Consider the following 16,134-nt stretch of genomic DNA (forward strand, 5'->3'; position numbering starts at 1 on the left):
GAATATGATTATTACCTTGTATTAGAATGATAACCTACTGTAAGAAACAAAGATTTCTTGAGGTTGGATGATCACCTTACAAGATTGGAAGTGAGCTAGCAAACTTGAAAGTATTCTTGATTTTATGTAACTAGAACTTGTAGAATTTATGAAGAACACTTAGAACTTGAAGATAGAACTTGAGAGAGATCAATTAGATGAAGAAAATTGAAGAATGAAAGTATTTGTAGGTGTTTTTGGTTGTTGGTGTATGGATTAGATATAAAGGATATGTAATTTTGTTTTCATGTAAATAAGTCATGAATGATTACTCATATTTTTGTAATTTTATGAGATATTTCATGCTAGTTGCCAAATGATGGTTCCCACATGTGTTAGGTGACTCACATGGGCTACTAAGAGCTAATCATTGGAGTGTATATACCAATATTACATACATCTAAAAGCTGTGTATTGTACGAGTACGAATACGGGTGCATACGAGTAGAATTGTTGATGAAACTGCACGAGGATGTAATTGTAATCCTTTTTGTTAAGTAAAAGTATTTTGATAAGTATATTGAAGTCTTTCAAAAGTGTATAAATACATATTAAAACACTACATGTATATACATTTTAACTGAGTCGTTAAGTCATCGTTAGTCGTTACATGTAAGTGTTGTTTTGAAACCTTTAGGTTAACGATCTTGTTAAATGTTGTTAACCCAATGTTTATAATATCAAATGAGATTTTAAATTATTATATTATCATGATATTATCATGTATGAATATCTCTTAATATGATATATATACATTAAATGTCTTTACAACGATAATCGTTACATATATGTCTCGTTTAAAAATCATTAAGTTAGTAGTCTTGTTTTTACATATGTAGTTCATTGTTAATATACTTAATGATATGTTTACTTATCATAGTATCATGTTAACTATATATATATCCATATATATGTCATCATATAGTTTTTACAAGTTTTAACGTTCGTGAATCACCGGTCAACTTGGGTGGTCAATTGTCTATATGAAACATATTTCAATTAATCAAGTCTTAACAAGTTTGATTGCTTAACATGTTGGAAACATTTAATCATGTAAATATCAATTTCAATTAATATACATAAACATGGAAAAGTTCGGGTCACTACACCTGTTTCTGCGGAACTGCTGCATGCTATTGTATTATATTACTGCATGTTACTGCTTACTACTACTGCATGCTTACTTTTACTGCTATATGAACTTGTTGCATGCTACTGCCTACTTTCACTGCTATGCGAACTTACTGTATGCTGCTGCTTATTCTCGCTACTGCATGCTACTGTCTGCTTTTTGCATGATACTTCTGTTGATACCGCTATTACTGCCATGCTATGTACTGTTGTAGACGCTCTAGGCTACTGTAGTTACTATGCCTGATTACGTGCTTGCTACCCGTCTGCTTTTTGCTGTACTAACCTGGAGAATTTATCTTTCCTAGTTCAGATGTTTTTCTGAACCCTTTTCCGCTCATCTAACCCTAAGGATTAGTATTGTAATCTACCTGTTACTACCGTTCCACCGTTCCAGAGATCGACACATTACTTCACGCAATCTAGGAGGGGTACCCCTCGGAATACACGCCCACTAAGGTTGATCCTCAGGGGAGGAGATATGCGAGGACTTGTCGGAGTAACCGCACCCCGAGCTCACCCTGCTTAGCCACGTACAACGTATGAACATTAGAAGGATATTCAATTTCTGCAAGATGACTCGTATCCTGTACACTTTCATGACCGTCACTTATCTCTTCCATTCTCCACCACTACTCGACGATCTAGCGACACTTCTGGACTTAGGTCCCTAACACTCATAGGCATTGAAGAAGTCAGGAAGGCATCTCTTTTCACAAGGTCATAGTGTCTTCTACTGATGCTCAGCCATACCCAAAGACTTGGGAGTCACCTCAAAACATATCATATTACTACTTGCTACCCGTACAACTTGACGCGAGACCCAGATTGAATTTAGAGAAAGGAACCTAACGACGTTACTTAAACCCGAACATTTTGAAGAAATTTCGGGACATCTAGGCATTGATGCATGACCCACGGAACCTACGCACCCACACCGAGAAACCGTGAGATTAATTACGTAGATTTTGTTTTGAGATAGCATAGATATAGCACCGTTAGATGAAATTGAGTAGAACTTGAAGTGATCACGTTACATTGACCATATGGAATGATATTGGAATGAACGCACGATTTAGTACAATATAATGACGCCAGGCCAGCATGGTTATATTGAAGTATATCATGCAGAAGTTCCAATGTTACTATATAAGGAATATGAAGTGATTCAAAGAAAATTTTGGTAGGAACCACTTGAGTATACGCATTATAGTCTGTTAGAGGTAGGGAAAGAATAACTACGTAGCCCAGATACTGTACAAGAAGAGCCTTGATTGCAGTAAACCCGAAAATCTGTCATAGATATAGACACCCTGGACACTTAAGGAAAAAGTTCTCGAATAGGAAAAACTTTGGACTTACTTACGGTAGAGCAATCGTTATCTCAGCTATGGAGACTCGCATGTATCCTGATTTTAGTTAGGATACGTTTCGTCACAACGTTTTATTGTCTCGGAGTTGTTTAAATACTAGAACGATAGAAACCTTATATCTAAGAACCTTAGTGCTATGACTAATGAGCCATTAACAACTATGAGAGTTAAGTATTCTATAGGACAAGCTAATGGTAAGCTGGCAGAGATAGAGTAATGATTTAAGGTAGTACCTTAAAATTAACAGGTGGGTCATTTGGAGATGACCTCATGTCAACAAAACTTGGAAGTTTTAAAGTAGTAGTTGGAAAGGATTAGTTACCTACGCACAAGCAGATGTTATTTGAGAAGATTGAAAGAAATTTTCACGGCAGTATAATAAGATTTGGTTGGAATGGACCTTAAGATTAACCTAATACTCATCAAGTTAGGAAGCTTGATGTAAAAGTTGGAATGGACTTTAGGATTTACCTAATACTCATCAAGTTAGGAAGCTTTGGTGAAATAGTTGGAACGGACTGGCTTTCGAGGATGAAAGCGAAAGTTATTTATAGTGAAAAGATTATTCGTATACCTCGCGAGAATGATGAGCCATTAATAATTACGGGGAGAGAAGTAGCCCGAAACTGAACCTCATTAGTTGCATGACAACAACCCGAAATCCCACAATGGAAATGGGAAGGAATAACAATGGATTTCATCACGAAGCTACTGAAAACGGTAGGCGGTTATGAAACTATCTGGGTTATCGTTGACCGCCTCACCAAATCTGCTCACTTTCTAGCCATGAAAGAAACCGATACAATGGACAAACTTACACAACGATACATAAAGGAAATTGTATCCCGTCACTTCAGCGATTCAAATTCTATATTAAAGATTACCCAAGAATCTTATTTGCTACTCATTCTTACGCGACTCTAAATCCTAACTTATTTATTCGGTGATAATTACAACATCATCCTTCTTACTTCGATATTAGTCATACCAGTTCGAAATTTTCCAAAATCAATAGGTGGTTAATTCCCATCATCATATTCTCCCTTTCGTATCTCACTTATAAGCAACAACTTCACACTTAAGCATTTTTGGTCAAAGGACTTATGCCCTACTAATAGTCATCAACCACATTTTATAACAACCCGAAAATTTCTGACTAAATTCAAACCAAAATTCTTACATGATTTCATGTAAACTTCAACTGTTTCCGATGATTCACGAATAACCGGTTATAAAAAGATATGTAAATATATATGTGAGTATATGTATATCAATTACTATCATTATTATTATCAGTATTATAATTATTATTATTAATAATTATCATTAAAATAATTACTAATAAATTACTAATATTATTAGTATTAATACCTAACATTAATATTAAAATAATGAAATATCATTATTATTATTATTATCAAAATTATTATTATTATCATTTATCATTTATTATTATTATGATTAATATGATTATTAGTATCATTAACATAATCTATTATTATTATTAATATTATTATTACTAATATTATTATTATACTTATTATCATTATTATTATTAATTATCATATTATTCTCATTATTAATTATATTTATTATTATTATTATTAACATTAGTATTAATAAATATCATTATCTTTGTTATTAATAGTATTATTATTATTATTATTATTATTAATACTATTAAAAGTATTATTATTATTTTTAAAATATAATTATATTTATTGATTATTATTATTATTATTATTAATTAAATACAAATATTAAATCAGTAGTAAATGGATCAAGTAGGCATTTTAGGTCGCCATATATCTTATTTTATCAAATCGTATCTGCTTTCCAGATTTATATATCTGCTTTTGTTTTTAAAATTTATCATGATCTGCTTTTGATTTTTTTAATCACGATCCAGAATTTTTATTTATTTATTCCCTGTCGCCATTTTTTTATCAAATCATGTTATATTTTTTATTTCTCCTACTGGTTATAATTTTGTATCTATTGACCAAATTCATGTTATAAATTCATCATCTGAAATCACGAGTGAATAACAGAAATACATTACCTTTATATTTTTTTTTTTTTGCTCTTCTTTTCCATCGATATCTCTGTTCTAGTTCCATTTTTACAAAAATTCGAAAACGAAATCCATTTCAAAATCTAATATTGCAATTGTGTTAGGAATTGTCTAGTTAATCTATCAGAAAAGTTTGAACCTTCAATTCGTTATATTGAATTCGAATTCTTGAGTCAAACTTTAAAATTCAAAAAGTCAACTAAGTGTTCATCGTAAAATTTGAGTTTGTTTTTAAGTTTCAGTTGAAATTGAAGATTCAAAAAGTTTATAGGAGTGATTTAAAACCTTTTTTGTGTTGTAATATTTGTCTAAAACATTCTCAATCTCAAAATCAAGTCTTGAGTTCAAGTTCTTGATAAAACGCCGTAATTCGTTTTTCTTTTCTGTTATATTAATTCAAATACATTTTTAATGTTTTTGTTTCGATTTCTAAAAACCTAAATTAAACTGGTAACTCTAGTTTATGGTTGTGGAATCGATTTTTGATCGTTGTTTATAAAGAAGAAGAAGGGAATAATATACAGAAAATATATACGAGTTATAAGTAATAAAAAGGGATTTTAAATCAGAAAGAATCAGACAGCAGAATGGTTAGAGTGGGTGTCGAGTTAACGAGAGGTCTCGGGTTCGAGCCCGGCTTGGGGTATTTTTTTTATAAAGGGCTGTTAAAGGTAGTTCTCATTTTTCTATTATTATTATTATTATTATTATTATTATTATCATCATTATTATTATTATTATTATTATTATTATTATTATTATTATTATTATTATTATTATTATTGTTATTATTATTAGAATTATAATTATTATCATTATTATTATTATGATTTTAATTATTATTATTATTAGTATCATAACTATTATAATTATTATTATTTCTAATAAAAGTTACCATGTATTATTATTAACATAATTAAAATTTAAAATTATAATTAATATTATTATTGTTACCACTAAAATTATTATTATTACTAGTATCATTAGTGGTATTATTATTATTAAAAATTATTATCATTTTTACAAAAAAAAATCGTTATTATTGTTTTCATTTTTACTACTAATATCATTATTATTATTATTATTATTATTATTACTATTACTATTGTAGATATTACAAAAATTATTAATATCATTACTATTGTAAACATATAACATTTTAATTATTTTAATTATCAGTATTATAAGAACTTTCATTTTTACTATTATTATTATTTTACTAAATAAGTATAAAGTCATATATATTATACTTATTATATATATCAATTATCAATAAATTAGTTAATTAAAATAGTTTAATAAGACATGTAATTTATTGAAATAACAATTACACCATTAATAATATAATTGTTCAATTACAATTATAGATTTTAATATATAAACTTGATATAGGTTCGTGAATTCGAGGACAACTCTGCACTTATTCAGTGCCATCATACACATATTTACTACGAAATACGAAATACAGTATCGTGAGTTTTCATAGCTCCCTTTTTATATATATTTTTGGGCTGAGAATACATGCGCAACTTTTATAACTGTTTTACACGTTATACACAAGTACTCAAACTTTTATGCTATATACGTGCTTTGTCATGCTAAATTCCCACCGTAATATCGTTAATTGCTGAGGTATAAGATGCAAACTTAGTTATTGTGAGTAGCGCTACTAAGAGTGACGTCTCTAGTAGTTGACCGTTGGTCTTTGACTACATAATAATGATTCAACGATATGAATAACAAGTGTCACTGGGTAACTTTGTTTAGTCGCGATATTACAAACATCGACTCTTTCGATTGATATATTTGGTATTAATCAACTTTAAACTGAAATATTGTGGTCTAATGCTATATTGAACTATTGATTTATGATAAACCTATGAACTCACTCAACCTCGTGTTGACTTTTTAAGCATGTTTATTCTCAGGTACTTAAATATTGCTTCCGCTGTGTATTTGCTAATTGAAAGCAACATTTCAACGAGTCATTCATGGATAATTTGAAAGACTTGCATTTGCTAAAATGATGATGATTGCTTGCTATGTTTGGAGTCTTCATTACACATCATATCAATTAAAGACATTTAATGCGTTGTTCATTAAATACAAGCTAATGACTATTTATCTTCTGCTGCAAAACTCAATAAATGTAATAAAACGCCTCATATAGAGTCGTTCTCATTATACGATTGCTTGATTTGATATATTAGTCACAAATACCCCAGGCCCTATTTGGGAGTGTGACACATTTAAATTCAACAGTTTTCATTACCTCGTAACATTTTGCTCAAATATCACCCGAGATTTTCAAAAGTCTTTTACTCGATTCTCATCAATCTTTTTTCAACTTGTAACCTCCGAAATATAAAAATTTTATTTGCCAAAAATTTTACTTACACTATTTTACTGTGCGATCCTCTCAAAACTTAAAAAAAATAAATTTATTTTATTTGCCATTCGTGCAAATTTTTGAAATCGTATACGTTATATAAAATAAAGTAAATAATTATCTCTTTTTGACTAATACATATGAAATTTTACTTTCACTTTTACAAATCAAATCTTTTATTCAAAATATATTTTACCTTGAATGGTACGTATTGTACATAACCCTAGTTTGCTAAGAACTTCGTTTCTTTTCTTACATTGTCACCTTAAACGATTTCTATAAAATTTTTGTGGCTTGTTATATAAAAAAAAATTTCGTTGCTTATTCGTATCCAAATCATCATGAAGACTTTACAACCGTCGAAATCGGGAGATTCTTGTGTGTGTATGTGCTGAAGGCACTTACTATCACACCATGCAGCGCCTTTGGGCACCCACTAACACTTAAACCATTCAAAATTATTACGCTACCCCAAGGATATTATTTGCCACGCCTGTTGGAACGATGCCCTTTCTTACATAACTCTAAGTCCTGACTTATTCCAAGAGATTCCCATTTAGTGATATTAACACCATCAGTATTCCGACTTCAATATTAGTCATAACCTGTCTGCCATTTTGCAAAGTCAAGAAGCGATTAACTTCTCATCTTCATGCTCTATCCTTCATACCTCACTTTTAGCAACGGCTTCGCACGTGAACATTTTTGGCCCAAAGACTTGTGTCCTGATAATTATCAAAACTACATTTAATTCATTAGTTTTCATTACCTAGTAACATGTCACCCGATGATTCAAAGATTTTTCACTCAATCTTTTTCAACTCGTAACCTCTGAAATACGAAAAACTATGCTTATCAAAATTTTTACACGTTGTTTATTTGTGCGGTCCTCACGAGATTTATGGACAAATGAAAGTAATAAAATTTTTCTGTCACTTATGCGATTTATAAAATCATATATGTATAAATTTACTCTTACTTATTTTGGTTAGTACATACTAAGTTATACCTCCAAATTATTTAAAAATCTCTCCTATATTGAGTCGTTTAACTTAAGCCAAATAGTTTTGTGCCAAATGATACACGTTGTACATACTCCTAAATTTACTAGGAACTTCGTTCCGTTTATGTTGTCGCATCAAACGTTTAAAGGTTTTTCAAAACTTCCCTGGTTAATTTCATTAAAGGTTTTTGTATTAGTCTACACCATGTATGGATCACACTTCTTCTCGTCCTCCGTTTAGGGATGAAGCTTACGATTAAGATCTTTGTTAAAAACTCTTGAGCCACTTTGGATGGCAGTTTTATAAAATTTGTTAGGAAGTCTTTGCGCTCATAAAATGTTCCTTTTAAGGTTAGACATGGAAAAAACGCGGGCCGATAATTCAGTTTTCTGGGGTACACTCAGTGGTCACCCTATCGTAGGAAAGTCACTAGACGAGTTTCCACTCTCAATGTTTCACGACCAAATCGCAACACCCTCGTAAACATCATCTCTATGAATCAGTATATTGAGGTACAAGAAATCACTTTTGGGATTATTTTCACTCGGAGTAAACCATTCTTTAGGACCAAGAGTTCACGTATCTTCTCATCCGCGCATCCCCTTAAGTATAAGGATAAATTCAGAACGAACCACTCGAAGAATTCACTCTCGTTCAAAGATCACACCTTTCGTACGATTTTCTTTCGGAAATGTAATATAAGATACCTTGAGAATCTATGAATCTTGTTATCCTCTTGGAAGGGGAATGCTTAAAACATCTACGACACTGATGTGGTTACTCTACATATTCGTTCCTTCATTGGTTACAACTATATGTTGTTCTAGTTAATGTTAACCCTAACTTCAACATGTAACTGAAAGGGATAAAGTTACATTATGGAACTGTGTTTCCATTCCATCCAAGGATAAGTTCACCTGCAGTATGGTAAACTGGGTGATATCCTTCATTGTTCGTTCAGACCGTCCTGAAGAAACTATAAATAATTATGGCTGGCATTGCATATAAGTCCGATTAGTCACTTTCGGCAAAATTTCAATTCATTTAGTCAAATGAAACGTTCTTAAATATTGGGTTCTTTATGCCTATGGTCTCCTTCCGAAATCCAGGGGTTAGTAAAATCCATGGCTAACACAATCCAGACATCAAATCGCATGGTTGTGATCACCATATTTTCCACTACCTGTCAGCTTGATATTGCGACATAAGCGCTCGATGTTTTAGATGAGTTTGGTAACATTCATGATGCATTTCATGCATCCAGCCTACTGAAGATGCTTGTAAGGCTAAAGACATCATCTTTCCTTTTGTGGGTATATATTTGGATGACATATTCATGTTAGCAAGAGACGAAACCAACTGTTGATCCCTTAGGACAAGAGACTTAATTAATGGCATATACCTATTCTTACTTTTATGCGCCCAAGTACCTTTCAAGGCAAATAACTCAATTCTGAGCTCTCGAGTCTCTCAGAACTTTGATACGCTCCTTCTTATGCAAATACGGTACCATTGTTGGTCACTCCTCAAAATTTCGAGACAAAATTTTCTTTAACAGGTGGGTAATGTAACGACCCGACTTTTTCGACTTACTTTTATGCTTTGTGCTTTCACGAAACTGCGTATATGTGCGTACTGAGCTAGTTTATGCTTTGGGATCTTATTTAATGATTAATTACTTTCATTAATACCTTACAACGTGCTATTAAGTGTGTAACCACTTAACTTGATCCCCGAAAGCTTTTACGACCGTTGGTGTCACTTGACGTTTGAAACGAGCTATGTATTTCGGTACACGTTTAACTTTGGTCATAATCGGAATATTATGACTACGAAACACTAATTGTTATTTTATAATAACAATTACTTGGGTTTTTGGATGCTTAATTACGCTTAGTAATTTACTAGAGCACACTAGTTAGTCTTGTTGGACTTTCTACCTTGTTGGACTTTAGCTCACCCTACACTAGCTAGTGGACTATTTAATTAGCCCAATTATAATAAGTTAGTGACCCATAATAATGAAAGATAAATGCCCATTTATTAGAGAGAACATACTAGCATTTTTGTTAAGCATTATCCTTAGTGTTGCATGGGATCCTAACATAAGCACCTACTTTAGATAACCATTAATCAAAAAGTAAAAGTTTGTCCCCCTGTCCCCCACCTTATCCCACGGCCTAAACCCCCCTCCCCTACCCTCACTTCCTATAAATACCAAGCTTATCGCATTTATTTCACACTTGATTTCATTTGCAAATGACACACACTTACTCTCTAATTCTCTCTCTAGTCTTTCTCACTCTAAAAAGTGTAAGTTTTAAATTTTCTTTCTCTTCTTCTTCCATTCATCTACACGACATCATCATCATCATTTATTGGATCTAGCTTTTATCTTTTGATCTTGTTATATCTTGTAGATTCAAACTTGAGTTTGAATCCTTCAAGAACATGAAAGATTCAAGCTTTCTAGCTTGGAATCTTCATTTACTTGTTAGATCTAGCTTGAAATTTCTTTGTTTTGTTATAAAGATCAAAACTTGTGTTTATGATCTTCATGTATCTTAAAGATCCAAGCTTTATGCTTCAAGATCTTCAAGAACACTAAAGATCCAAGCTTTCTAGCTTAGGGTTTCATTATTATGTTAAAGATCTTAGCTTTTTAGCTTATGGTCTCATTACTTTCATTATTTTGTTAAAGATCTTAGCTTTCTAGCTTATGGTCTCATTAATCTTGTAAAGATCCAAGCTTTCTAGCTTAGGGTTTTCTTAATACTTGAGATCTAAGTTATTATTGTAGATCTCACTTACTTGGAACCTTTTTGTATTTGTTGTGATGATAAAGATCAAGTCTTCATCATCACATATGGTGGAGATGCATAAACTTGTGTAAAAAGGACAAAGGTTGAAGTTTTATTGGATCTATGCAATAAAGAGGCAATCTTGATGTTCAAAACTTGTAGAATGATAGATTTTACTCTTAGTTGTGTATTGATGGTTAAACCTTGGTCAAAGTGATGCTAAAACATCAACGAGTTGTACACTTGAAGCTTACAAGCATCAAGGATGAGAACCGTGATGAGCATCAAGCACCAAGAATCTCACCGGAGCACTTGTTTGCTATTTTTCGGGGTCTGATCAGACTCCTGGGCTTCTAGAAAATTGATTTTCAGATATTTTGTTTCGAGTTGATGACTTTCTGTTTAGGCCTCGACTTAATCCGATATACGGTTTAGGATTTATAGCCTTCCGAAAGTCACTACGCCTCTGTAACGTTGTGCTGAAATTTCTGAACTACTCGCACTTAAACTATCGCCACGGTCAAACGAAGGCGATTTAGGTTCTGAAAATTGGTCAGCGATTAGGGGACTCACATACGGTGCCATGTCCACTGACTACGCATCTTTTCGATTTGTATAGAGGTCGTAACAGCTGTCCGAAATCAGCCTTTTATGTCGATTTCTATTCTTGTTAAACTTACCTTAGTGTTAATGAATGATGATGATAATGATGATGTTGATGATGACACTTAAACTTAATTTATTCACTTTTAAATTTATTGGGACAACATACTGACCTAGTGACCTTTGACTTAGGTTGACGACCTTTCTGACCGACTTACTACCTGCATACGTTTCATATCGACTTTTACTGCTTATTTACTGTGAGTTATAACTTCCCTCTTTACTTATACTATTTTTGGGACTGAGAATACATGCGCTTTTTATGTGTTACTTACTTGACACGAGTACTGAAACTTTACTTATGTGTGGGTTATATTGAAAGGACCCGTTCATACCGATTATAAACGATTCACAATAGTTGATTTCATAATTTTAGGTATTTGACCTCTAAATGATACATTTTACAAACACTGCATTCGTTTTTGATAGACAAACTTTCATTACATCAAAAGTTGACAGCATGCATACCATTTCATAATATATTCAACTATAAATGACTTAATAATATTCATGATGAACTCAACGACTCGAATGCAACGTCTTTTGAAATATGCCATGAATGACTCCAAGTAATATCTCTAAAATGAGGAAATGCACAGCGAAAGATTTCTTTCATACCTGAGTATAAACATGCTTTAAAGTGTCAACCAAAAGGTTGGTGAGTTCATTAGTTTATCATAAACAATAAAATTCATCATTTTAATAGACCACAAGATTTAATATTCCCATTTTCCATAAACATCATGCATAAAATTCATTCATATGGATTGAACACCTGGTAATCGACCTTAACAAGTTGCATATAGAATATCCTCATCATTCTGGGACAACTTCGGACATGATAAATTCGTCATCATTCTGGGAAAACTTCGGACATGATAAATTCGTCATTATTCCGGGAAAACTTCGGACATGATAAATTCGCCATCATTCCGGGAAAACTTCGAACATGATAAATTCGCCATCATTCCGAGAAAACTTCGGACATGATAAAAAGGGCATATTCGATTTCGATAATTCAACCATAGAATGTAGTTTCGATTACCTGTGTCTATTTCGTAAAACAGTTATAAAAGTAGCGCATGTATTCTCAGTCCCAAAAATATATATTGCAAAAGCATTTAAAAAGGGAGCAAATGAAACTCACGCATATAAATATTGTAAAACATTTAATAAAGCATTTGCATGTATTCTCAGCCCAAAAATGTAAAGAGTAAAAAGGGTAAATGAAACTCACCATAATGTATTTTGTAGTAAAATACATATGACGACATTGAACAAGTGTAGGGTTGGCCTCGGATTCACGAACCTATATCAAGTATATACATTAACACACATAATAACAATTAACAAGTTTGATGTTATTAATATACTTCTTATATTAATAATTTATATGTTATATTAGTAATTAAATAACTTATTTTTATTCTATATATTTCAAGTAGTTAATATTTATTTTAATGATACAATTATTAATATTAATATAGTAAATACTTATTTAAGTAGTTTATTCTATTATGGTTTATATATGATAAATATATATATTTATATATTAATTGATATATTTTACATATAGTTTAATTAATATCCTCTTAATAATATAAATATAGTGATTTATAATATTAATATTATTGTAATGTATTCTTATATAACAATATCTATTTGCAATACTATTGATACTGATAATAATGATAATAATAATAATAATAATAAAGATAATACTTGAAAATAATAACGATTAAGTTTTATGATTTTTACTTATAACATCCATGTTTTTAATACTTAATATCTTAATTATAGCATTAGGCGTAATCATATCCATATTACTCTTATATATAACATAAACGTTTTCATGAGCGTAACAAGTTTATATCTATCCTTATCAATATCATATGTAATTACATTATATTTTTTTATCACATCCTAATAAATCATAAACCTATCTCTTCTAATATTATTCATAATCTTTAATTATAATACATGATCATTGAAATGTCCCGTTCTTATTGATTAAAAACGTTCCATATTAATTGATTTCGTTGCGAGGTTTTGACCTCTATATGAGACGTTTTTCAAAGACTGCATTCATTTTTAAAACAAACCATAACCTTTATTTCATAAATAAAGGTTTAAAAAGCTTTACGTAGATTATCAAATAATGATAATCTAAAATATACTGTTTACACACGACCATTACATAATGGTTTACAATACAAATATGTTACATCTAAATCAGTTTCTTGAATGCAGTTTTTACACAATATCATACAAACATGGACTCCAAATCTTGTCCTTATTTTAGTATGCAACAGCGCAAGCTCTTAGTATTCACCTGAGAATAAACATGCTTTAAACGTCAACAAAAATGTTGGTGAGTTATAGGTTTAACCTATATATATCAAATCGTAACAATAGACCACAAGATTTCATATTTCAATACACATCCCATACATAGAGATAAAAATCATTCATATGGTGAACACCTGGTAACCGACATTAACAAGATGCATATATAAGAATATCCCCATCATTTCGGGACACCCTTCAGATATGATATAAATTTCGAAGTACTAAAGCATCCGGTACTTTGGATGGGGTTTGTTAGGCCCAATAGATCTATCTTTAGGATTCGCGTCAATTAGGGTGTCTGTTCCCTAATTCTTAGATTACCAGACTTAATAAAAAGGGGCATATTCGATTTCGATAATTCAACCATAGAATGTAGTTTCACGTACTTGTGTCTATTTTGTAAATCATTTATAAAACATGCATGTATTCTCATCCCAAAAATATTAGATTTTAAAAGTGGGACTATAACTCACTTTCACAGATTTTTACTTCGTCGGGAAGTAAGACTTGGCCACTGGTTGATTCACGAACCTATAACAATATATACATATATATCAAAGTATGTTCAAAATATATTTACAACACTTTTAATACATTTTGATGTTTTAAGTTTATTAAGTCAGCTGTCCTCGTTAGTAACCTACAACTAGTTGTCCACAGTTAGATGTACAGAAATAAATCGATAAATATTATCTTGAATCAATCCACGACCCAGTGTATACGTATCTCAGTATTGATCACAACTCAAACTATATATATTTTGGAATCAACCTCAACCCTGTATAGCTAACTCTAACATTCACATATAGAGTGTCTATGGTTGTTCCGAAATATATATAGATGTGTCGACATGATAGGTCGAAACATTGTATACATGTCTATGGTATCTCAAGATTACATAATATACAATACAAGTTGATTAAGTTATGGTTGGAATAGATTTGTTACCAATTTTCACGTAGCTAAAAATGAGAAAAATTATCCAATCTTGTTTTACCCATAACTTCTTCATTTTAAATCCGTTTTGAGTGAATCAAATTGCTATGGTTTCATATTGAACTCTATTTTATGAATCTAAACAGAAAATGTATAGGTTTATAGTCGGAAAAATAAGTTACAAGTTGTTTTTGTAAAGGTAGTCATTTCAGTCGAAAGAACGACGTCTAGATGACCATTTTAGAAAACATACTTCCACTTTGAGTTTAACCATGATTTTTGGATATAGTTTCATGTTCATAATAAAAATCATTTTCCCAGAATAACAACTTTTAAATCAAAGTTTATCATAGTTTTTAATTAACTAACCCAAAACAGCCCGCGGTGTTACTACGACGGCGTAAATCCGGTTTTACGGTATTTTTCGTGTTTCCAGGTTTTAAATCATTAAGTTAGCATATCATATAGATATAGAACATGTGTTTAGTTGATTTTAAAAGTCAAGTTAGAAAGATTAACTTTTATTTGCGAACAACTTTAGAATTAACTAAACTATGTTCTAGTGATTACAAGTTTAAACCTTCGAATAAGATAGCTTTATATGTATGAATCGAATGATGTTATGAACATCATTACTACCTAAAGTTCCTTGGATAAACCTACTGGAAATGAGAAAAATGGATCTAGCTTCAAAGGATCCTTGGATGGCTTGAAAGTTCTTGAAGCAGAATCATGACACGAAAACAATTTCAAGTAAGATTTCCACTCGAAATAAGATTGTTATAGTTATAGAAATTGAATTAAAGTTTGAATATGATTATTACTTTGTATTAGAAAGATAACCTACTGTAAGTAACAAAGGTTTCTTGATCTTGAATGATTACTTGGAATGGATTTAGAAAACTTGAAAGTAAACTTGCAATCTTGGAAGTATTCTTGATTTTATGAAACTAGAACTTTTGGAATTTATGAAGAACACTTAGAACTTGAAGATAGAACTTGAGAGAGATCAATTAGATGAAGAAAATTGAAGAATGAAAGTGTTTGTAGGTGTTTTTGGTCATTGGTGTATGGATTAGATATAAAGGATATGTAATTTTGTTTTCATGTAAATAAGTCATGAATGATTACTCATATTTTTATAATTTTATGAGATATTTCATGCTAGTTGCCAAATGATGGTTCCCACATGTGTTAGGTGACTCACATGGGCTGCTAAGAGCTGATCATTGGAGTTTATATACCAATAGTACATACATCTAAAAGTTGTGTATTGTACGAGTACGGATACGGGTGCATACGAGTAGAATTGTTGATGAAACTGAACGAGGATGTAATTGTAAGCATTTTTTTTAAGTAGAAATATTTTGATAAG

The sequence above is a fragment of the Rutidosis leptorrhynchoides genome, chromosome 8, assembly GCF_046630445.1.
Source record: "Rutidosis leptorrhynchoides isolate AG116_Rl617_1_P2 chromosome 8, CSIRO_AGI_Rlap_v1, whole genome shotgun sequence".
In the NCBI taxonomy this organism is placed as follows: domain Eukaryota; kingdom Viridiplantae; phylum Streptophyta; class Magnoliopsida; order Asterales; family Asteraceae; genus Rutidosis; species Rutidosis leptorrhynchoides.